This window comes from Cyanistes caeruleus, chromosome 6 (genome assembly GCF_971803275.1).
Source record: "Cyanistes caeruleus chromosome 6, bCyaCae1.hap1.1, whole genome shotgun sequence".
Taxonomy (NCBI): Eukaryota; Metazoa; Chordata; class Aves; order Passeriformes; family Paridae; genus Cyanistes; species Cyanistes caeruleus.
Genome location: NC_141706.1, coordinates 60,226,946 through 60,251,917, shown reverse-complemented (window position 1 = coordinate 60,251,917; position 24,972 = coordinate 60,226,946). Strand labels below are relative to the sequence as shown.

The window sequence follows — 24,972 nt, the reverse complement described above, 5'->3', positions numbered from 1 at the left end:
GGTGGGCCCACCAGTGTCTGCAGGAACCAGCAGCATTCTCAGTCTCCCAGGGCAGCTGAGGATAAGGGCACAGTGGGAAATTCAGGCAAGCAAACCAAAGGCATGGTTTGTACAACAGACCTTGCCACAGCATGCAAACCAAGTGCTGCTCCATCCTCCTGCTGCCATGGCCAGTAGCCTCAGCAGTCTTTAGATCAACATATTCTGTAGATCACCTGTATCAGAGGCCAGAATGTGTGATTTATGATTAAAAAATGAAAAGGTTTTGGAATGAGTGCCCATTCTTGCTCTCCAGTACTGAAGAAGTTCACGAGGTCTCTGGCACACTGTGCTTTGCTTTGGCTCAGCCCACAGGAGCTCTCACAACACCCAGGTCAGCTGTGGCCACAGCAGTACTGCAAACCATCATGGAGAATATTTTGTCTTTAGGAAATGAGGGAGCAAGGACACACCCTGCTGCAGCTGGTGGGCAGGAACTGTGCCATCCACCCTCTGACTGGGCCTGGCACAGGGCTGGCAGTGGCTTCTGCTGGGAGCAAATTCCCAGAAAAAGACTTCAGTGCATAGACAAAGAGTGGCCATATTGGTATAAATTTGTGTGTATTTTTCCAGTACAGCTTATTCTTTCACAGATAAAGGAAAAACATATTGTTCTGATTCAGTCCCGTTCACCACTATCGGGATGCTGTGTGCCAGCACGGCTTTTCTCTCCTGGGCAAATACAAGCTACAGCATTGTGTGATGTCTCACAAAATGGGTAAATGTGTCCACTCAATATGTATTGGTAGCAGTACAGTTACACCAGGTTTAACCCCACAGTAAAAAAAGAAAAAAAAAAAGAAAAAAAAAAAGAAAAAAAAAAAGAAAAAAAATCACCGGTGCCTTCTTCCTCAGTGAATAAATTAAACAAATTTCTCATTGGGCTGCTACAGGACCACAAACAAATCACACTCAAGTGAGATGCTCAAAGATGTTTATGTCAAGATCTTTAGTGGCCTCTAAACCCTTATTTATAAGAGAGGTTCCACAAGCTTAGCTTCAAATGGGTTTGAAACCACTCTTTGTTAACTCAATAATCACTTCCCCTAATGTGGTTAGCCAGGTTTAGGTGCAGCTGTCAGATTTTGTTCCTGTAATGGCCACTGCCACTGGGGAGGAAAGTGGTTTATCTGTGCCAAGTCAGACGAACCAGTATCAGCAGCTTTCCACGGTGGGTGGGAGCCCTGGGCACCCTCACAGGCTCCACAGGCCTTGGCAGGCACAGCAGACTCGGTGCTGGAGGGATGTGAGGTGGTGGCCAGCCCCAGCCCCATGCAGAGAGTGCCAGCCCCAGCTGTGCTGCACCAAATGGGGCCACCAGTGCCTCACCCAGCCCTTCCCCACTGCTGCTGCCAGCAGGCCCATGGGAGCCAGAGGAGCATCCTGACTCCAGCCAGGAGAACTCGGGTCCAGATCCCATGGAAACTCCGGCTGGGAGTAAGGAGGGTCTGCAGACGCCCCTGCTCCAGTGCCCGCACACTCAGGCACAGGCAGCAGCTCCATCTGCCAGCAATTCCAGCACCATTCAGCATTTTGGGACTCAATTTATTATTATAATTTGGGGTCATGTGAGGAGCAGAAACTGTTACCCAGCAACATGGACAGTGCAGTGGTAACTTTCTAAGACTCCTGGATTCTGCTCTGTGGGAAGCTGTCACACAAGCAGATATGAGAGCCAAAACCCTTTTATTGCCATTTTTTTTTTGTTGATGTTTTTAAAAACCTCCACAGGATTCCAAGAGGACAGAGAAAACTGTCAGAGGAAAGAACTCCTACCTCAGAGCTGAAGCCAAATTATTCCTTTGTCTCTCCCACATGGAAGGATATTCTCAACCAGTCGTGTGAGCCCTCCCTTCCCCAGCCAAGCTCCAGTCAACACAGAGTAAATCCCCGAACAAGTGTCTCTACAACTGGCAGCTCTAAGGAAGTCCAGCAGGATGTCAGTGTCTGATAGTATGCAAATATCACTCTTCAGAAAGGGGTGAGGAAGTGACTTTTCTGTACCCTCCAGGGAAGACATTTGCATGTCATTTGTCACCAGTCTCATTCAGCCTGCGCTGGTGGCTGGGAGGGTGTCACTTCCCCCTGGGCTGGGAAGGTGGGAGCCTTGCCCCCACTCCATGGCTGTCTGCCAATATGAAAAAGCACTCCTAGCACAGGGTCACTCAAAGCAGGGAAATGACCAAAGCAGGGCAATGATCTGGCTAAGGAAAGGAAAAACAATGAGAAGGAAAAAAGAGGATGCAGGGTGGTCAGGGTGGTGGGCTGGAGAGCATGGGTGTGGGTGGGGAAAGTCCCTTGCATCTTGCATATGTTGTGCTGGGTTTTCCAGCTTTGTGGCACCAGAGCTTTGAACAGTGCAAGATCTCGGGGGCCTTTGCAATCATGGAAGAACCAAGACAGGTTAAAATATTGAGGATTTGTAACCCAAGGCTGCCCATCATGGGAGAGGAGCCACTTAGCAGAGGCTGGGAGCTCAGGCAGTGTCCTCTGGGCAGGGGCTGGATGACAAGAATTCTACTCTTATCAGGCACCACTAAGATCCTGCTGAGCTTCAGCCCAGCTTTTATGGGCTGAGCAGGCTCTGAAGACATTAAAAGCTCTTTTAAACAGAGCACATCTCTGTGCCTTTCTGGATGACATTTCATGTGAAAACTAGTTTGTGAGCCACAGCTGCAAAATGCATCCACTCAGCCTCTCGGGAGGTGTTAAATGAAACCCAGCCATTATTAAATTGTGAATATTTCAACATGGCCCATTTCAGGATAGGCCTCCTGCCTGGCTCAGGGGTAGCAGTTATGCTTCAAATGTTTATTTCTTACTCTGTGAGGTTCTACCCTGAACTGAACCTCCCAGATCAAAAGTTGGAACCCACATCAAGAGTCTTCCTGCCTTAGGTGGGAAACTCAACCCTTGTGTACATGAGCACAAGAATTAGAAATACACTGATCTGTCTGCCCTTTGGTCCAAATTCAGCTGGCCTTTAAGAGACCAAATTGCCCACGTGCTTTCTGATTAAAACAGTTTCACCAGAACAATGTAATGTCCAGGGAAACGACTGCATAATTCCCCTTCCTGCCATAGGAAACACTCTGGGGGAGTGTCCCTACAATCCAAGTCTATTGTTAATTCAGGATGGGTTTTACAGCAAATGAATGTCCCTTTACATTGCATGCACTCCTGAAGTGTAATCCCCAAGTCCTCAAAAGATTAGTTGCTAATCTGGTTCTTGGGAGCAGGACCAGTCTCACAGCAGGTTTTAGGGGAAAAAATAAAATTTAAGAGGAAAAAAAAGTCCTGCAAAGAAAGGATTGTAATGGTGCAAATTCCTGTCTTAGAAAACCATGGAAGCAATGTAAAAGGTCAGGTCCCATCAGGTTTCATCTGAAGCCTGGATATGAGAAATTCCAGAAATGTTTCTCCTTCTAGAAAGGTTCCATCATTTTGGACATGAAAAAAAAAAAAAACACCCAACAAAACTCCAGGAAAAAAAAACCAACCCAAAAAACAAAAGGAAAAAAGCAGAAGCGGAGAAATTGGGCTGAAAAGCAGGAAAACCAGCTCTCAGGCTGCACTGTTCCTCTGCAGGCCACATGGACATGAACTTTCAAGTTGCTCAGAGAGAGGGCTAAATGGCTTTCCCCAGCAAATCAGACCAATTTTACACCAGTTTTCTAGCAGATGATTTGGTGGTACTCTGAACAGTAACTACACCCAAATCAAATAGATTACATCAAGAACTAAGAGTTTAGTTCCATGTTAGGTAAAGTATAGCTGAGACCCTCTACTTTTTGAGTATCGCTCTGCTGCCTCCTAATCACAGTGCAATGGATTCACTGCTCACATGGCCAGTCCACTAAATTCAGGAATTTAATTAAACAGACATAAATACAACCCATTTGCCTTTAGGAATTAGATTATTCCTAATTACAGCAATCAGTGTCTTCTCGCTGCTCTAAATTTCTGTGACAAATTTATTCTCATGCCAGGGTCTTTTCAAGGAAGTCATGTCAAGGGTTTTAGAAATGGGACACCCAGCTCATTTCAGGCTGACAGGGAGACCTGTGCCAGTCAGAGGTCTGCTGCAATGGCTTTTTCTAGGTGATCCTGCCTAAAATGCCTCCTATCATTCCCTACTAAATCACTAAACATCAGCATAGATGGTATTCAAGAATTCAAGGTGTGATATTCACCTCTGCATCTCGGTGATGGGTTCTGTTGGGTACTCTGGCACCTGTGAGGCCAGTGGTAACAAGTACATGTCTACAGGGGAAAAATTAGGGAAATAAACTTGGATAAGTCAATTTCTCTGTTCATGTGAGAACTGAATTAATCTGAGTTAATGAAGCAGAAGGACCAGTGTCAAACAAAGTGCTGAAATGGCACTGAAGGGAAATTAGGCATGGGTAAAAACAAACAAATTTAGGGGAAGGATGAAGGAAAATTTAGTGGGAGAGTCAAATTCTCCCCCTGCCCACAAGGCATCTGGCCTTTGCAACATGACCTTATGCATCAGGGGCTGCAGGAGATGCCAGAAGAGCTACTGGGATGTAAATGGGGTGAACTAAGATGACCTTCCCAGGTACTGGAAGAGCAGAGTGATGTTGCTAAAGGACATGAAATGATTCACACGAATGCCTCTCAGTGTTAGACCAGGAAAGAACAACTTTTATTCTCTGACTCCAGTATTTATATATTCTTGACAATGACCAGGGATTGGATAATTAAGTCACCACCTTCCCAAGCAAGCTGGTCATGTGAAATGTCCATCAAAAGATGTTTCTTAGAAGGAATGTGATAAACAACTTATGTTTATAGAACTTTCACGGGAAAGTAACTAAAACTATGCAAACATTATCAGAAGGTTTTAGTTTTCAGGGCAACACAGTGACAGCAGCCAGTTTGCTCCCTCATGGGGAGCAGAGACATCTGAGCATCCTCAGGAAACCACAGGAGCAAGACAGGAACTGCAGACCTGACCTGGCTCTTACTGAATTTCTCTGCTCTCCTTGAAGACTGACATCTCTGCAGCTCTCTTGTCTCAGACCAGCTCTGATTGCTTTGTGGCTGAATGCTTTCACTTTAGAGGATGTTAAAAGGAGAAAAAGAAAAGCATTCTGAAGTAGTCTTTATCTGATGAATACTTCAGATAACAAAAATAAAGGACACTGCTACTGCCAGAACTTTGTATCTAATGGGGTTGATCTGCTTAAAACATGCATAACCTTTGCTCTGCAGTTCTTTTGGTAGGAAGCTTCTGCAAGAAAGAAACACCCTATTTTGGGGAGGCTGCTTTCACCTGAGGAGATTAAACCATGAACTGTGAGAAACTTGGAGCTTAATTTGGAAAGGTGTTGACAAAAATCTCTGCCAAAACCCTAAACTGCACCAGCAGCTCTGCCCAGAGCACAGACCCATGCACAGGTTAGAAAGGATGTATGTGCTCCTAGGCATACGTAAGAAGCCTAATATTTACTGTTTATTTATCCTGCATAATATATTGCACCCGTGCTAAGGCTGCAGGGGAACTGCTTAGGCATTGCCAGGATGAAGTGTGCCACGGCAGCTGAACTCTGCTCCCTGGTACACATGCTGCTGCTGCAGCAGCACGAAGATGTAATTACAGCAAAAAGACCTTCTGAGCCCTGCCCCAGAGGGAGAGAGGCAGGCAGGTCCTGTCCAGGGTTTAGCTGTATCCTTCCAGCACAAGCACAAACCCCCCTCACCTGCACAAGGGCGGAGATTTCAGGCAGACAGTTTGAGGCTGGAGATCCACAGGGGACAGGCCTGAGGGCATCACTAAGCCAAAGAGCTACCCAGACCCATATTTACAGACATCCCTTCTGAACAAAGCTACCAAGACACCAGCATGGTACAGAAGGGGGAATTATTTTTCCAGCTGTTCTCCAAACAGGTTGCAAATGCGATTCCCTTCTATCGAGATCAGCTTTTCCATTCAGCTGCTGCTGAATCACAGGGGTTGGTATCTCATCTGGTGAACAGCCCAAATGCAAACATCCTGAGTGTTTTTGTTCAGATAAGGCTGACCATAGCCAGGATTCCTAATGGCATGGGCGAAGCACGTATTGCACACATTAAGGAGAGCAGCCCCAGATGCTGCCAGGTACTTTCCTGTGCGCTTGTGTGAATATGAACATTACCAAGGGTAATCAAAGAACCTGCTCAGCTGCTAATTCAAGAAATTAAGCATTTGAGCTGTTTAAAACAAATGCTTGAAGAAGGCTGGCTTAGCATGATTTCAACATTAATCCACTCCAAAGATGCCTTCAGAGTATTTTCTCTACTGCTGGGTAAAAAAGGAACCCATTTTATAATGCGGTAATCCTAAAACATTAACGGGCTTAACCTTTCATTTTGCTACAGTACTCATTCCAGTTGTTTTGAGAGGACCTAAAATTGCCCTCCTAGATATTAACTTCCCAGTTCTAATTCAGTCTTTGTATTAATGTGAAGAGATTTTAATATGGCCCGGCTAATGGGGGATCATGGGAAAGGTTTCATGCTTGGTCAAAATGCCCTTACTGTACATGCAGATTATTTTATGACTATCATTTTGACCTTTTTCAGTTTTTCCTTATCACTTTAGATACTGATTAGCTGTTTGCAAAGCAATCAGTTTTTCAATCACATCCTCAGGTTTGCATAGTCCAGAGAGTTGCAGTGCCTTATGCCAGCTGAGCATGTGGCTGTCATTAATCTTCAGGAGGAAAATCACTATATTTGTTTGATAAGTCAATATACAATGAATATTAGGATATAATTTTATAGGTGATTCATCTCTATACATATGGCTTGCCTTCTTACAAGTGTTATCAGAACAGGGGTTTGGCAATTACAGGCTTGTAAATCAATTTAGCTTTGTGTTAGTCCTTTCCCTTCCTTTGTAGATAAATAGAGGCCTTATTTAAAGCTTGGTAATGTTTGTGGAGGTTCAGTCCATTTCCAGTAATGGAAACAACAAAACCCAGAATTTATCCCCAGGCTTATAAAAGAAGCCTCAGGACTGGGTAAATATAAAATAACTCATAAATATTGGACAGCTTGTTCTGAAATGGGGAACTACAGCCCATCAGTGCATAAACAAGTGAGCACAGCCAGGCAGGCTGGAAAGCAGCCTTCCAAGGGAGAAATGGAACAACTCAGCCAGGTTTCAGATGAGAGCTACTCAGGGAGCCGGCTGCCACATAGCTATGACACAAACCAGGAAGGAAACAAGTTATAAAATGTATCAGGGAATAAAAACATTTGTTCCCCAGTTCACCTTCATGGCAGGCTCACATTTGTACCAGTTGTCATATAAGCCGAAAAGAAGACACATTCACAACTACCTTCTAAATTGCAGAGCCCACTGCTGACATGACAGGTAAATATTGTAACCCCCAGTTTCTTACTCCGTGTGAACTCTTTTGCTCTGCCTCAGAGCAGATTTGCTTCACTGCATTGTGCACGCAGTTGAAAGTTAAGCCGACCGATTCTAAAGGATTTCTCCTTTTTTTCTTTTTTTTCTTTTCTAAATAGCAGAAGTAATTAATCTGCTTCAGAGAATGAATCAGCCTTTTCTGAGCTAGAAACACACAGAGGAGATTGTGGCTGTTTCTGGGGCAGGAGGGAGGCTTACTCACACGGCTGATGCGGCAGAGCCAGCTGCCCAGCATGTACAGCTGTGGGCTGCGAGGGGCCAAACCCCAGGGGTTCACCCCAGAGATTCACCCCACAACCCCCCAGTGCCAGCCTGTGCCCCCAAGGGACCCTCTGGGACAGAGGGAATGGGCTCAGCGCTGCAGTGCTGATGGAAGAGATGAGCCAGTGCACGAGGTCCAGGGAAGGCTGTGTGGCTTTGCCTCTCCTCCTGCAGCCCCCTGGGTGGCACATCCAGCCCGTGAGGGGTGCACCCTCTCCCAGGGGGAAAGCCTGTGGCAGCAGGGACCATCCTCTTGTTTAGGTGAAGTACCTTGATCTGGGCCAGACGCTGGAATGAGTTGATTTGCCACAGTTTGACTTCTCGGTAGGCTGTGGGAGGAAAAGCACTGCTCACAAAAAGCTGCTGCTGTGTTCTGTGGGGACTTCTGTTCCCAACTGGGGCCTCTGTCAGAAAATAAAGCTAATGCTTAGCTCACTGCTTCCAGCCAATGCTCAGGAATGACTTAACAGAAAAGCAGGACAGGCAAAGAGCAGACAGCTCCCAGAAAGGGGGAACCAGAAGAACAGAAGCAGCGTGGAGATAGCTGCCTCATTAAGAATAATGCAATTTAACCCACGGAGCGGAATGTAACACAGTTATGCCTTAGCTACACAGACAAAAGCAGAGCTGATCACCAAAATTATAAATAAATAAATCAATCAATCAAGATGATGCCAACCTCATTCATTGATCTGGAGAGAGGAAAGGGGCTCTGCTGCTTCCCTGCCTTCAGCCCCTCTGCTGGCCAGGGTGTGCTTGGGACAGGCTGTGCCTCCTGCAAGCCAAGGGCTCGCCTTGCAGTCCCAGGGACAGGAGTGGGGCTGGAATGTCCTTCCCTCTGGGGAACACAGGGAAGGGGTGGGACAGGTGGCCATGGCTCCTAGTGCAGAGCAGACAGGAGCAGAGCTCATTTGACCTCTGCAATCGCAAAACCATTTTCCATTTTAAAGTACAACTAATTATAGAGGGTTTATGGTTGCAGGATGCCTCCTTTCCCACACTTTCCTGGAGTGATCTCCAAATTTCTCTGATGTCCTTGCTTGTTAAAATGTGACTCAGCTTTCCCATCTGGAAAAGTGGAGACCCACATAGTTCCAAGGTGGCCAGCTGCCACTGGCGATGTCCTATGTTAGCATTAGCCATCAGCTTGTGAGCAGCAGAGGCAATAGAAGGCTGTGCAAGTTGGGTTTGGGGTGGAATCAGTGTCAGAGAGCTTGTAGGTACTCTGTGAGCAGCAATGCAAACCATCAGCTGAAGCTTCCCTTGTCTACCTTGTGGGGAAGTCCTCAGCCCCAAGGAGCAACAGACTCTAATGGAGCAGCAACACAACAAGCAAATCCCTCCTCTGCCCTCAGACATTCCACAAAATTAATACTGCTCACACCTCAGCTGAATAGTGGTCCTGGTAAAAATAACAATTGGGAAGTCAATGCCAAGTAGCACTACAACCATGCCAAGTTCAACATCAGGCCTGACCAACTACAGCATTTGGCAGCTCTTCATTTCTCTGTACCTGTGGTGTGGAAGTAGTGCTGGAGCAATGTCCCTTCTGAAGGGAGCCATTTCTTCTGGGGTCATTAAACATTTTGGAATCAGCTGAGTGACTCCAAAGCTGCAATGAGGACTTCATTGAGTGTCTCCCAGGCCTTTCTGTCTTTGTCTGGTGTCCTTTATCAGCTCAGCCAGTTTTTCAGAGACCTTGAAATACACCATCAAATGCTACAGAGCTTTTTGCAAACACTATTGCTTGCCTAAGATTCTCATTGATCTGTGGCTCCAGCATTCCCAGCACTTTGAAAAGCCAGCTCAGGTATTAAAATAGTAGAAACTGCTGAATCCGTGCACAATATGTGTTCATTCCATCAAACAGAAGACCCACCGTGCTGTTAGATGCTCTCCTGATGCTTTCTGCAGATGTGAAAGGCTGGCTGACAAAGCAGCAACAAATGTTCTTCTGCCACATCACACAATCACTTACTTTTCATTTCGGGCACTCCTGTAGATGCCAGGCTATGACTCAGGGGCTCATGCTTGAACCCCACACCCTATTTTCTTCCGTATTCAGTTTGATAAAATCAGCTCATCTACCACTGACATTATCTGGTAGCAATCATAAAGCTTGGCTGTTGCTCATTATTTTTCCCTAGGAAAAGGGAGCCAGATGATACTTGTCCTTGAGAAGGAATCTGAGAGGCACTAAAAAGTCACCCATATGATTTTTTTAAGCATTCCCAATTTGTGCTTCCCTCCAGTCCTTAAAACATGCCTGCAGAGCCACTGGAATGGTGTGACAGCCCCACACCAGACCTGTGAGCATGAAGCTGCCCTCCGTTAGAAGGAGACAGTCAAGGCTCAGAATTTGATGTGACTTGTTTCCTTCCCCGAATTTGTTCTCAGCATTTTGGCTGACAGCACAGGATGGGAGAAATCTCAGTAAAATTAAAATACAAATGTTTTGCCTGCTCTGTTGCAGCATTTGGTGCTCTCAGTGCTTTTCTGGCCAGTGGGAGATGAAGGCTGCCTCTGCAAGACCAGGCTCATGAACACTGTGTGATAAACTGCTGCACAGGCAATGCTGAGAAACACTGGAATAAACTTGAGCCTGGTGGATAATGCCAAATCACAATGTATTAGGTCAGAAGCAGGTAGTCATTCACTGAACACAAGGGGTATCACACTGCAGGGCTGCATCTGCCTTCTGCAAAATATTTAGGCATTTTTTACCTAGTTATATAAGAAGCAATGTACAATGTTAATGAATGGAGCAGGGATAACTCCTTATGTTTATTTGCACCTACCAATTGCAGCATTTTGGACTGAGCAGAGCAGGATTTGTTCAGTGTCACTGTGTGACCCCATGACCTGACTTTGTCGATTCGGTGGTATTTTCTCTGAATCATTATTGATAGACCTTACTGCAAATATTAAGAGCAAGGATATTCAAGTGGGAGCTTAACCTGAGTTCAGACATGAGCAGTGAGTTTGTCTGAAGCCCCTTCAGCAGTCTCAGATCAATGAATGCTGTTCACTGCCCAATCTGCAGCACTGTGTTGCTACCCACTGCCAAATGACACCCATCTTCTACTCATGGCTGGTTGCAGTACAATGGTGGGATTAAACATCCCTCGTCAGCAGAATAATCACTGCAGGAAAACCCCACATCTAATAATGGATGCCATAGAAATAAATTGTGTGGAAAGAAGGACAAAATGGAACTTAGCTTGCTTTGGTAAGAAACATTTTCTGCTCAGCTACTCTGGGAAAACTGTCCAGCACACCTGGCACACAAGACAGGGGTAAAGTTCAGCTTACAACACATTTGAAGCCACTTGCTATGCAGTCCAGTGGAATCTGAAGTTTGCAAATGAAAGACAAAAAATTGTAATAAACAGGGTACAGACCTAGAAGGATCAGACAGACAATGAAATGGAAGGGGTCAGTCTGAGTCTAGCAGGGTCACTACTGCAAGTGAGGAAGACTCCATCCTACTCCTTTCATGACAGAACATTGGGAGAAAGCTGAGGGAATACTGAATCAGTACAGAACATGAGGATATGCAATAAAAATGGGATTAATAAAACGACTGGAATATAATGAGAGCTGCTTCCCACCCCTTATCATGGGGCAGGAGGAACCTGAGGACGAGGTTAATTGCAGCACCTACCTGGTGAGGGATTTATTTCTAGGTGAGGTGTCAGAGAACGAGAGGCACAGGGCAGACTCCTGAGCCTTGAAGCTCTGCTCATCCACAGGGAAGTTGGAGATTAAGAAGCCCAGCTCATCCACAGGGATCAGCAGGAGCTGGAGCCTGCTTCATGAAAGCAGACAGCAAGTTGAAGCTTGTTTGGTATTGCACAGGAAAGAGAAAAGCATGCAACTCCCATTTCTACACTGATAAGAGAAAAGTACCAGAGAGAACTAAGCAATCATAATATAAATACAAAGTAAGAGAAAGCCATATATTGGAGAAATAATTATAATATCAGTTCAATGAAGATGTGAAATTTCCCCTTCCCAGAAGGCTGGCAACAAATGGATTACAGTAGTGTGCAATAAGGCATAGTATCATTCTGTGTTTAGATTTGCTGACCTGCCAGGTCTCTTCCTGTCCTACATTTAGATTATCTTTTATACAATGGGTCTTGTACACTGCTTGCATTTTTTCAGCAATATTTTTGGATGACAGCCTAGAATAGGATTATTAACATAAAACAGGACAAAAAAAAAAAAATCTCATATCCTCACAGATTCCTACAATCCCCTCCCCCCTGCCCTCTAGTTTTGGCAGCCTCTGTTTAGTGGAAAAATAAGCTTAAGTCGATGGAAGAGAAATGAGATTAGCGGCCAGACAGCCCAAATTCTGAGCAAGTTCAGTAGGACAACAGCAACCTTACTTACAGTAACTCTGCTGACTTCAACTTTTCTTTTCAACTAACTTAAGCCAGAAGTTTCCTTGCAGTCTATCAGAGAGCCTGAGATGTTTTGCACTGTGTTTACCCAGAGAAATTCTTCAGTCTTAAGAATCCAAAAAAGAACATACAGCTCACAGTGTTGATCTGGTACAAGGAGGGACAACCACGAGCACCGTTTTGGGGTATTTCTTCTAAAATCAGTGTGTCTGAGCACTCCTTCCCCACCCACGAGCTCTGGAATTCAGCTCTGTATACTCATGTTGCAAGAAGCCATTTAATCACTGCAGAGTTATTGAGCAAAAGGGAGGATGAGGCTGGAAAGAACTATGTGGGAAAACCGGGCAGGACTTGGGAGACGCAGTCTGAAAACCGCTGGATAACAGAATCTGTCAAAATAAAAGCCTGAGAGTGGCCCAGCCCAGACGCAGGCACACCATCCATCCACTCCAGGCTGGGAGAAGCTCTGCCAGCCCCAGGCACAGCGGGACCACATCCCGCCTGCACATCACACCTGCAACCTGCACCACGTTGCAGCCACACGTGCAGGACCACGTCACAGCTCTACCCCTGCACCTGCGGTCCGAACGGCACCAGCACCGCCAGCCCAAACCACACCGCGTGTCTGCGCCTGCGGTCCGGACCAGCTCCCACCTGCCTGCTCCACTGTGGCCCCTGCAATCCGGACTTCATCCCACCAAGACACCGCGCTGCTGCATCTGCAACCCGGACCGGCTCCCACCTCTCCCGTGTGCAGCAAAGCGGCAGCGGGGGCTCCGTCCCAGCGGTGCTGCCACACCTGCAGCCCAAACCGGGTCCCACCTACACCTCCCCGCTGCTGTCGCCTCTCCGTCCCGCTGCGCTCACACATCCCTCCTGCAGCTTCCAGCCGCCCGCCGAGCTCCTTGCTCCGCGGACACCCTCCCGTCCCACCGGGGCACGGCCGGGTGAGGGGATGCCCAGGCGGGAGCGGGGATGCCCAGGCGGGTGCAGGGATGCCCGGCCGGGTGAGGGGATGCCCGGCCGGGTGAGGGGATGCCCGGCCGGGTGAGGGGATGCCCAGGCGGGAGCGGGGATGCCCAGGCGGGTGCGGGGATGCCCGGCCGGGTGAGGGGATGCCCGGCCGGGTGAGGGGATGCCCGGCCGGGTGAGGGGATGCCCAGGCGGGAGCGGGGATGCCCAGGCGGGTGCGGGGATGCCCGGCCGGGTGAGGGGATGCCCAGGCGGGAGCGGGGATGCCCGGCCGGGAGCGGGGATGCCCGGCCGGGAGCGGGGATGCCCAGGCGGGAGCGGGGATGCCCGGCCGGGTGCGGGGATGCCCGGGCGGGAGCGGGGATGCCCGGCCGGGTGAGGGGATGCCCAGGCGGGAGCGGGGATGCCCAGCTGGGCTGCAGCCCCGGGAGGGGGTTTAGCCCAACTTCTCCCGGCCGAGAGGACCCCGCGATCGCCCCCGGCGGAGCTCGCTCTTACCGCGGCAGCTTTCCTGCGGCGGGGACGGCAGCGACCCTCCCTGCCGGGGACCCTCCGCAGCCGCCGGGCTCTGCCCGCCCGCGGGAGCCGCGCCCGGTTCCGGGGCGGGGCGCGGGTCCGGACCGGCCCCGCCGGGGAAGTTCTTCTCCTCCCGGGCGGGGGCTCCGCCGCACCGCCCCAAAGCGGCGTTCTGCCGGGCGCCTTCCATTGGCAGCCCCGCTGCCGTGCCCTGCTCTCGTGTCCTGCAAGATCACCCATCCCCTGGGGAAGAGCTCTCTGCAGAGCCGGTGCTGGGTCCCCCTCGCTGCAGAAGGGTCCTGCCCACCCCGGAGGGCTCTCCAGTGTGCCCCTTCCTCCTGTGTCCCGTGGGCATCCTGTGGTCTGACAGCCGGAGCTGCCCCGGGGTGAGCGGGCGCAGCCTCTCAGTCCAGCCCTGGGGTTTGGATCCGCCGCCCGGGGCTGGGAGCCGAGGGGGGAACCACGAAAGCTGGGGACAGGCTGCCCAGGCGGTCAGAGACCCAAGGGATCCTGCACCCTCATCTAGGGACCCGCCAGCCTGGTCTCTGCAATGTAAGGGCTTCACTTTTTAAACATAGAATCATGGCATCGATCAGGTTGGAAAATACCTTTAAGATCATCGAGTCCAAGCGTTAACCCATCATTGGCAAGCCCACCACTAAACCCCATCCCCAAGTGCCACATCGACATGTCTTTTAAATACCTCCAGGGATGGTGACTCATCTGCTTCCCGGTGTAGCCTGTTCCAATGCTTGAATCTTGTACTTTGCACTGGGCTAGTAAAGGTAATATTTGAGTATTTTGTACAGATTTTGAGGGTATCACCGTTTAAACATCTAGTCAGATACAGCCTAAACCTAAAGTCAGTACAAGCTTAATGTTTCATGGTCTTCAGATCGATGGGCACAGTGGGCCACCCAACTCAGCAGAAGGGAAGGATGCCTTTTCCATTAGTAAAACACATCAGCTCTAGAGATGAGCCACAAAACAGTGGTGTTAAGCTAAAGATTAAGAGCCAAGTGGAGAGAATTTGGTGGAAAAGTGTTTCCCTTGGTGGGTCATAAGTGCGTTCTCCTATAGGCATTAGGGCCATTGAGTCAGTTCTGATTTCAGGCAGAGCCACTCAGCTTTGCCATCCACAGAAACCTGGCAGGGAAAATCAGGGAGCAGGGAAATAACTGATACAGTGTTTTGCAAAGGGCTGCTGCAAGCCACTGAGAGCCCAGCTGAGACCACTGAGTGTGACTACAGGCGACTGGAGGATAGTTACAGGGTAAGAACACAGAGCTGAGACTTCTGAGACTTCAAATTGGAAAATGAGACCTGAGCTTTCGCTGCTTGCTCGTAAAACACTCCTCTGTTTTTAGTGGAAGAGAAGACAAATGGAAAAAGACTGGCTCTCTCAGAGATGGCAGTTAACCAGAATGGCTCATCGTTTCTTCTTTTGCCCAAAACAAATGTTTCTAATTGGTATCTTATGCAATACTCAGGTGGTACATAGCTTTATAAATCTACACAGTGGGAAAAATGCAAAATATCCCCTGTGATCTTTCTCTGAAGTGTTTCTGAAAGCGCTATTGGTTTTTTAGGAAATAATAATTTTATTTGGCTGCTGCTGCTGTTCTTGCTTTGGCCTTTTTTCCATTCTCTGCAAGTTTTTGTATGAAGAAGAACAGGGAACCCAAATCTTTCCTGCTTGAGAGCATTTTTCTTCTTCTTCTTTGTCTTTGTCTGCTGCCTTTGTATTCTGGAGCAGCCCTGCCAGGGTTTGCCATGTGGAAGTCAGACAGGTAGGACACCTTGGTGTGGCCCATGTGGCTTCCCCTCCTGCTGCCTCATTCACACACTCATTTCAGGCATTTTCAGCATCAGGTTCGTGGCCTCTGTCCCACGTGGTGACTGTGAGTGCTGGGGCAGTTGGGCAGGAGATCCCCTAATGCACTTATCAGCTCTGTCCGTAGGAGCACGGGTAGCAGGGAGTGTGGCCATGGGGGAGCTGGGTCACACACAGGAGACCTGCAGCTCACAGTGACCTTGTACTCAGGGAGATGACAGACAGGGAGAAGAGGAAGGGAGCTCTTCGTCCTCTGTGTTTCATTTTTACTCTACTTTTTACTTTATTTGTTCTTACTCTAGTGCTTGATACTTGTCAGTCCTGCTTGGACGTACAAGGACAGCACACGTGGCTGTAAAAATTGCTTATGGAGGACAAACTATAACTGCTGGGCCATAAAGGCTCTCATCATCATGTAGGAATGAGGGGCAAAGCTCAGAAAAGACAAGGCAAAGAGAAAAAAATGAAACTCTGTGTGAATGCCCCTCAAAATTTTCACCAAAATCCCTTTTGACCGAAGCAGATATGACTGCGGGGGTGAAGAATGAACACACAAGTGCTCCTTTGTTGGGATAGAGCCACGCTGTGCATGTATGTCCAGAGCTGGGTGCACACGTGGTGTGGCTGAGGGGGTGCAGCAGCTGGTTTGCTTCCCCAGACCCACATCTGCAGTGTGCTTTGCACTTTGGAATCTTGCACCCACAAAAATCAGGCTGAACTCTCCCTGGATTCTCCATCTGCCTGCCTGGAGGGGCTGTGATCATTGAATTTGTTGCTGTATGGTCTGAATTGCCTTTTCTGTTTGGTGTAATCACTGCCAATCTTGTCAGAAATGTGTACCCAGAACTCCACCACATGGTCCAAATTCTTCTTTGGTTACACCATGAGCCACTATTTGCTCTTCTAACCTCCAGCTGTCCATTTTTTTTCCTTTGGTTCAGGCAAAAGGGCTGATAGAAAATGAATTTTTATTCAACAGTATCCCTGTGCTTGGCTGCTCAGTCCCATAGTGAAAGGGCTGGAAAGAAATACCACAGCAGCTGGAAAATGGGGCTTTGAAGCTCCTAGGAGTTGTTGCTCCTGCTGGATTGAGGTCCTAAAAAGCAACTTTTTCAGTGGAGCAAGCTACTTCCAAACCATTCTTAGCTTGTACTGCTTTGTGTTCTAACTACCAGGATAGAAGAGAACAGAGAAATTTAATTTGTTAGGGACCACCAATGCCTATCTAGTCTAAATGCCAAAAATATGAATCAAAGTGGTTTTTTTTCTTCTGATCTCTTTATTTTTTCTTGCTGTCCACAGACCTATGTCAGGTTCCTGGTATTTTACCTGCAGCTGTGCCCTGCCCTTCAGGAGGGCTGAAACATTTGTCTGGTATTTTTGACATGAAGGCAGGGCTACAGTAGAGCTCAGGAATGCAGAGACGTGAGTGTGCAGGCATTCCCTTTCCTTCTAAGCAGCAGTTTTAGACTGAGATCTGCCATGCCGAGATGTAATTTCTGCACAGCTGCAGGAATTGTTGTCCCAAGGTCTGATGACGAGAGTTGGTTTTGTGTTTGTCCCTGTGCAGATTAAAGCAGGACACATTTCCAGCGGTGGTGAAGGTTAAGAGCATGTACTGCACAGAAGGATTCCTGATCTTTTGTTTCTTCACTTAAGCTCTTTGCAGTGCTTACAGGGAAGGTCAGAGCACAGAAGAAAAGTGCTTTTTGGTTTAGAGTCGCAAAGCAGTTGCCAAAGAGTTGAATTTTCCTGAGGGAGAGTCCCCAAGAGAGTTGAGAACCTTAAAGAAAAAGATATTATCTGTAATATCAAGCACAAAATAATCTTTGTGTTTTAGCGTTCCCCGAACCGCAGGAGATTGAGTAAGGAGGCTGAGAAGCAATGTGGTATTTGTAAGTCAATAATGGTGATACATACACGAGGATTTAGACACACATTTGCAGTTGTAATGGGAGGAAGATAAACCTTCCCTCTCATATATGAAGCCTAGAGACACTGAATGGGTGAAATGCCTCAGATTGTGTAATTTAGATAAAGACTCACAGATGTCCCACTATATAACGCAGCTAAGCACAGTCAATTTTTCTAAGATGTTTTCAGTCACTCTGCCTCATGTTTTGTTTTGTTAGAGGCTACACTTGGAGAGGGAGAATCCTTTGTTTCACCAGGGCTCATCTGCTTCTCTTGCCTCCTCCCCACTTGACAGTGCTTTTTTCTTCGTGTGCCATCATGTTTATTTCCCCAGCAACTGCATCTCAAACATGACTTCATAGAGATTAAAGGCTTTCAGAACGAGCATCCACAGCAGAGACTGAAGTCTTCTTCCCCTCATAGCAATTTAGGATTAATGGCTGTATTTCCCATGTAATGAATTTTTAAAGCACTGTGGTTTTGGCACTGATTATTCAGGCACACTCAAAGCACAGACTAACGGGTTGTAATTTTGTACTGATTTAGTGCTCTGGTTTTCTTATAAATCTCTTCCTCCTTGTTCTTCCTGGTATTCTTGCAGGTACACAGCAAAGCCACACTTGCTGTCACTTGCTGTGGATGAGGGAACTGGCTACAAACTCAGGAGACAGTATCTATCCAGGTATCCCATTCAGTAGTGGGATACACATCTGTCAGCCAGACTGGGTGGACAGGAGATGTGTGGTTCCCTGCTCCTATCCCTTATCCACTTGATATAAAGATTTCTAAGTCTTCCAGAGCTTGGAGATGTTTCCAGTTCTGTCAGGAATGCCTTCTGCTTTTATGCCCAAATTGCTGGAGTTCAGGTTCCCATTGCTAATAACTCACCTAGGAGCAACCTTTGAAATCCTGTGTGTAATTCTCGATAGTTCCCAGAATGGTGAATTTAAAGTGGGACAGATGCTGAGAAGGAGAATGCTAGTGGGGTTTTACAGCATGAAATTAAAAGACTTTTGGCTGATAAAGCATAACAAAATGAGGGTTGAGAGGGCATGTGATTATCTCTGAATATCTCAGGAAAGGTGTCAGTGCCATGCAGGAGCAAAATAGCAAAATACCCCCTGGTTATTCAAGTGTGTGAACTGTGCTGGCACAAGAACAAATGGGTATTAATGAGAAAAAAAACCATTTACACTGGGGAAGAGAAAAAAGGGTTTTAATGGTCAGAAAAGTGTTATCTCTGTCAGGAGATGAAAGGCCAAAATTCTAGGCTGAGTTAAAAGGGAGTTTAATTTCTTTATGAAAAGTGATTGAAGAGGGATTTGTCTGCAATAGCAGATGTCAATTTCAGTGACCACAAAGGGGTTTGATCCTAAATTCTCCCTTCCTTTTACTTAAACCTCTGTTTATAGCTTGAAGGAATGAAGAAAGGCTGTGATATATAGTTTTCCCTCCCATTTTTGGTAGTTATCAAGGACAGCTGCTCTCATAACAGGGGCTACTTTCAGATAGGTCACCCCTCCTTTGGCTCCCTCCTTGTTCCTCAAACACTCACGTCAGGCTCAGCCTACATCTCTTGCCTTGGCTGTGGTTCACTGCTGGCTTCCCTTCTCCTTTTGCATCCTGACTGCCTGGAGTGTTTTGTACACTTTGAGGCAGGAGTTTCTCTGTAGGTTTGCCTGTCTCTTGTAATGGAAACTCCCTCCATCAGCTTTTGGACGACCAATCCACTGCCACAGAAAGAAGGACCAACCAGCTTTAGATGTGTGTAACTGGTTATAATTAAATTACTTCATTAATGGCACAACTCCTACCTCTTTACCCTTCCCAGAATATTGGATGTGTACATATGGCAAAAATAATGCTACATTTCTGAGAAAGGATTTTTTCAATCACTTGGGCCCTGTGATTTGATCCAACAGAATAGAATCCAGCTGAGCTTTAGAACTTCAGAAAAAAACCTCAGCCAACTAACAGAAGGCATGTTGGAGGCAAATAACAAGAGATGATTCCTCACACTAGGTGACATAAGTTGTGAAACTCCCTGCTGCAGGATGTAATCAACAGTAAAAATCAGTGGAGACCAATTCATGGAAGAAAAATAGACTGAGGGCTATGGAGATAATATTTTTGGCTCTGGAATTTCCTAAGGTGAAAAATGGAGACAGAGGAGGTGTTATGGGTGGATATGACTATATGCTATAATTAATTGTAGCATAATTATTTATAATTAACTTGGTATTATTAATTGTTAGTCATAGTTACATAGTCTAGTAACTATGAAGCATCTGGTTTGGCCACTTACAGAGAATAAATGTGGGTCTAGTTGGGTAGAAGCATTGGTGTGTCCTGGTACAGCTTGTCTTATATTTTGGGCTTTCTTCCAGCCTGCTCCTCATAGGTGGAGATAGCCCTCCTCCACCTGCAGAGCCTGGTTCACTGCCCACTCTCTTTGAATTAATGCCTGTGAAAGTTTTAGCTAAGTGACTTAGAAACAGACTGATTAAAAATATATGATAGCTGCAAAAAGCTGTCATATCTTTCCCAGAAAGTCTTTGTTCTGGTTTTGAGCAAGGCATGGGGTTTTGTTTCCAGAGACAGCTTGGTGTTAAACTAGCAGTGACTCAGCCTGAGATGGTGCATGGATGGAATTACCATGGTAGGACAGGGCATGGTTCCTTCTCCCCTGAGATCACTATTTTCACTGCCCTTGCCTCCAGAGAAGCAGCATGTTTTGCATGTTAAGTATCAACATGGCACCAAGTTTCATGCGCAGTTTTGATAAATAAAATCTGTGTTCTAAGCAAAGGCACCCAGACAAAGCCCCTTTGTGAGAGCAAGACTTAGGCCCAGTGTATGTCCTTGGGAGAAATGCAGAATTCGTTTTGGTGCGGGAAACTGATATGAACAGCAGGCCATTTTCCTCCACAAAGGCTCTCTTTCAAGGCTGGTGCATGCAGCAGAACAAAGGCTTTTGACCCCAAAATCTCTACTCAACAATAGCTTGGGATATTTGATTTGATTTTACATGCACACATCATGCCTGACCGTAAATAAGTAGGGCCATGGTTTGATCCACTCTGAGGATAAAATTAGCCTGTTCCTCTTACCACTCTGGTTTCAAGGAAATGCTAATTTTGTATCTCTGCCTTCTCTTGGCTGAGGGATGTCCATCTTGCCACCAAGACCAAAGGGTCTCAGTTTAAAGCCCAGTAACAAAGACACAAAAGGTTTTGCCCCCATTTTATTGGTGCCAAACTGATTCATCATTTCTTTCTTTAATTCCTGTAAATTCCAGTTTTTTTAAGGACCTTTTCTTGGCTGAATTCATGACCAACAAACAAGGAGAACAAGAAGAACTTGGATCTTCAGGTGACTTGAGGCCCATGATATGATAAATTATATTATGTTTTGACTATCTCTCTACTTCTGTTCCATGTATTTAAAAGGAAGAAGATACAACTTTCAAAGCCTATCCTGGGATGCCTAAGGTACTCCTACAATAGAAGAATGTCTCCTGCTCAAGCACATAAAGCAGTGGTAACATGCACAATAGTGAAAGTTTTTATAAATTGTCCACAAAGTTTTTTGTGGGAATGAAACATATTTACTCAGCACACTTTGTGGTTATACTCATAATGCAAGGAAAATTTAGGTTGTTGCTCTGGAAACATAGCAAACCACTGGCCTAAGACACAGGGTGTTTGCAATGTAAACATTTGGGCATTGTTTATATCATTGTCTGTAACCGGAAAACAAAGCAACCACAGTGAGAGCCTTGCCTAATCATCAGTTGTTTCACGGGATGAAACTATTTTTACTTGGATGTTTTTTATCCTATTTGCTTCATTGGTTAGCATTAGGCAAAAGTTTGTGCAGCAACAGTTGTCAGAGCCTGGCATGAATGGTCTATGGCATAACATCACATGGCATTAACAACACTCAAACATTTTTTAATAACGTCAAAGTCTTTGCTTATGTTTTAATATTTAGGTCAGGAACACAGATCTGTTTCAGCAGAAGAGCTGATGAAATGTATGACTCAGTACATTTGCCTCTAAATACAAAAGCACTTGATTATCATCAGCAATTACCCTGACAATTTGTGACGTTCCTATAAATTGACCCTTTTTTTAGCATTTAATATTTGCATTCCTCAAATATTTTAAGCACATAGTGATGAAAGGGCAAATTTTCTGGGGATCTTAACGTCAGAAAAGTATAGGAAAATTATATGAGGAAACTTCAGATTGTCCTTGGAAAATTGGTAGAAAAGAAAACCAAAGGACTAAACAAATAATAAAAGGGATAAATATGAAGCCACTTCCACAGATTAATGACTGGTTAAGGCATATGTAACAAAAAAAGAAATTTCACAGCTGAGGAGGAAAGGACTTACAGCTGTTTCAGCCTGGAGAAGAGGAGACTAAGGGGAGACCTCAAGAAGAATTTGGACAATGCTCTCAGGCATATGGTGTGATTTTTGGGGTGTCTGTGCAGGGCCAGGAGTCGGAGTCCATGATCCTTGTGGGTCCCTTCCAGCTCAGCATATTCTAGGTTTCTAGCAGACTGCTATAGAGATTTATCTTGTGTTGCTTTTCTTACATATTCATATGTGATCTACAAGAGGAGTGAAAAAAGAAGTGACAGCAGTTCCGGATGATACAGAGCTGACTGAGAATAATAAAAATTAAAACTGACAGTGAAGATTAACAGAAATATCTCACAAAGGTCATTGGATGAATGGGAGAATAGCAGATGTAATTCATTTACTTAAGGAAAATAAAATCCTAACCATGCACAGCAGTAAGGTCTAAAATTAGCTATTGCCACTCAGGAAGAAGAACTTCAGCTCATCATGTATAACCCCATGAAAATGTCAATTCAATGCTCAGCAATTAGAAAATGGCAAACCAGATGTTAGGTATTGTTCAAACAGGAAAAGTGAACAAAAAAAGAGAAACATAACAAGCTACTCTAGAAACGTTTTGCACTCACAGCTGGGAGGCTGCACACCCAGAGAGGTTCTTAACTCCTTTGCTGAAAAAAACCTCCAAAATAAAGTAATAAAAATGTGGAGAAAACAACAGGAATAGTCATAGGAACAGGATCTCTTCTCGTAAGAAGACTTTTTACTGAGTAGGAAGAGGAGTGATTGAAAGGGTCTGTGGTTGAAGCTGCAATATCATAAGTGCAATAGAAAAGGTGCAATAATGAACACAATTATCCACCATTTTCCTTCTCAAATGAGAGCTCAGGGTCCTAAGATTTAATTCTGTTTTCTTCAATAACAGTTTTTAAACAAAATTCCTGTTCTTCACACAGTCAGACTTTAAACTGTAGAGTTCACCTTACATGCTCAAGAATAAAGTTCTTCAAAAAGAGGTTAGAGAAATTCAAGGGAGAAAAGTCCATGGAGAGTATTCATCACAAAGGTCTAGGGTGTGTCAGCAAGTCCAAAAGGTGCACATGGATTAAAAAAGTGTTTGGATTGAATGTGATGTCCTCATTGCCCAAGTGTTCACTGCGGTCAAACACAGGCTATGGTCTCATACATGGGACACAGACGTGTGCGGTTCCACAGCAAGTGTTCTTGCCTTCTCCCCCAGAGCTGTAAAGAGCTCAGCAAATCTGGTGCCAAACTTCTCTTAAAAACTGACCTTCAGATTGGTACTAGACTTTGAAACTCTGATTTTTCCGAGGTTACAGAGGAAGATGGCAACAGAGTCTGCAAGAGCACTCAGATCTCCCGTGTTCCCATGGGATCATGTGCCATGGCACAAGGCAACCTGACTGTGAATGTGCAGTTCTTCTGCTCTCTGCAATTACAGCACCATTTAATCATTTGCTAACATTTTCAAAACATTTATCCCCTGCCACTGACAGGTTTTGAGCTAACTGTGGTAGAGAGAAGCTGCTTTTTTGGAAACATCTGAAGGCAGTCACAAAGCTGATGTGACAAAGTTTCCATAGCTTGCTCTTGCTGCACAAAGGTTTGCTTCCTTATGACTCAGCCACTAATGTGCCTTGGTTACTCATCAGAAAACTGCTTGAAGAGAAGACTAATTTTGAGCTGAATTTGATTAATATCCGAACAGTGGAGCTGAGGCAGAGACTCAGAGCTGGGGTTAGCATAGCATGGAGTAAGGAGGACTGCCAGCTTTCCGCACTTCACTGGTGGAAGCTTCTGCTTTCATAATAAACCCTTCCTCTTTCAAGCCACACGAGAGCTGCAGTGAGCCCCAGGGGTTCAGGTGAACCTCAGGAAGCAGTGTATGTAGGCTTGTAGCCTGCTCAAGGGACCTGCTTGTGTTCTTGTGTGCATGTGGGCTGATGTGACTCCTCCTGCAGCAGGTGAGCTGCGTGGGGGATACGCCACCTCTCCACCCTGTGCCCCTGGGGCCAGGCAGCTGAACCAGCATGAGAAATGCTGAAATTCAGCATTGCCATGGGCCAGCAGAAAGTGCTTCTTTCGGTTGCAGGAGGAAAACAAAAAGGGAGTGGTGATTCTCGGTAAATCTGAGTCATAAGACTTGAGAGGGTTATATTAGGGTAGGTCAGGATATACCCCTTACTTGATGGAGACCTTCAGATCACAGTCTAGTTCTTGTTTCCCTACAGTAACCAGCCTGTGCTGCCTCCTGCTTGTTTCATTTGCACTAGATTGCCTTGCCCTTGGCCTGACTGTTTTGATAAAGAGTGAAAATCATGTTCTTGCCCTTGGTGTTGTGCAATGAATTGCTTCAGGCTGGACAAATATGTTCTCTCCCCCAAGGCCAGGCTCGGAATGAAGGGTGGATCATTGCAGGGGGCTTTTGTCAGCAGCTGCAAAGCCAAAGCAGCGCGGGCGCTTGTGTGCGCTGAGAAACTCATCTGTGTCTGGTCCTCTCTACCTCTTTGTTGTAAAATTTTAACTGCTCCCTGTCCCCTATGTGTCTGGCAGACAAAGATCAGAGGGGAGCTGAAGGTGGGACAGGAGGGAGAAGCTTGGCTGCGGAGGTTGGTCCTTGCCTCGCAGGCAGCAGGAGCTGGCATGGAAAGGAAAGCTGGAAGGGCATTTCCAGCATCATTCTTCCACACTTGGGTCTCACACAGGTTTCAGAGGAATCACTGAGGGATTGCAGGTGGCTTCACAGCACTGGAGCCTGCTTTCTCCATCAGGGCTTCTTGTGGCTGAAGCAAGCAAGTAAAGATGGCTCATTTCAGGCTGCCAGAGCTGAAGGGTGAGTAGTCCATGTCGTGTCTCCCAGTTGCACAGCATGGATCCTGCAAAGCTCAGCACTGCTGGCTGTACTTGGCTGTAGATCTGTAACTCTTTTCCAGAGCAGAGAAAGACCTGAATTCCAAAGGCCATCCTGTAGGAAGTCAGACCGGATTCTGTAGGTGCTGCTGAAAGTTGTTGAAAGTCCTTGAATATTCATGTACCCAAGAATTGCCTGTTGCTGTGATGCTCTGAGGATGTAATTCATATGAGACATGCAGGGAGAGAGATCTTTTGTTATACTGACTCCAGTTTTCTTTTATTTATTAAGAAATCTGCTCAGGGCTTAGGAAAACTGGTCTTTAAAGCTGTCATCAGCTTTTAA

At 46.2% G+C, this 24,972-nt stretch overlaps 1 protein-coding gene across 13 annotated transcripts in view; it reads right to left on the bottom strand.

Moving 5' to 3' along the window:
• Positions 1–13,738, bottom strand: part of INF2 (inverted formin 2) — a 42,560-nt gene extending 28,822 nt beyond the window's left edge. For 2 of the 13 annotated variants that reach the window (XM_086894177.1, XM_086894178.1), the window contains exons 1-2: positions 12,140–12,370; positions 11,406–11,549 (exon numbers count right to left, since the gene is read on the bottom strand). The gene's annotated coding sequence lies outside the window, so the exon portion shown is untranslated. Of the gene's footprint in view, positions 1–11,405; positions 11,633–12,139; positions 12,518–13,620 lie in introns of those variants that run through there. The other 11 variants (XM_086894174.1, XM_086894183.1, XM_086894175.1 and 8 more) reach the window with 7 other exon arrangements.
• Positions 13,739–24,972: the final 11,234 nt, after the last annotated feature.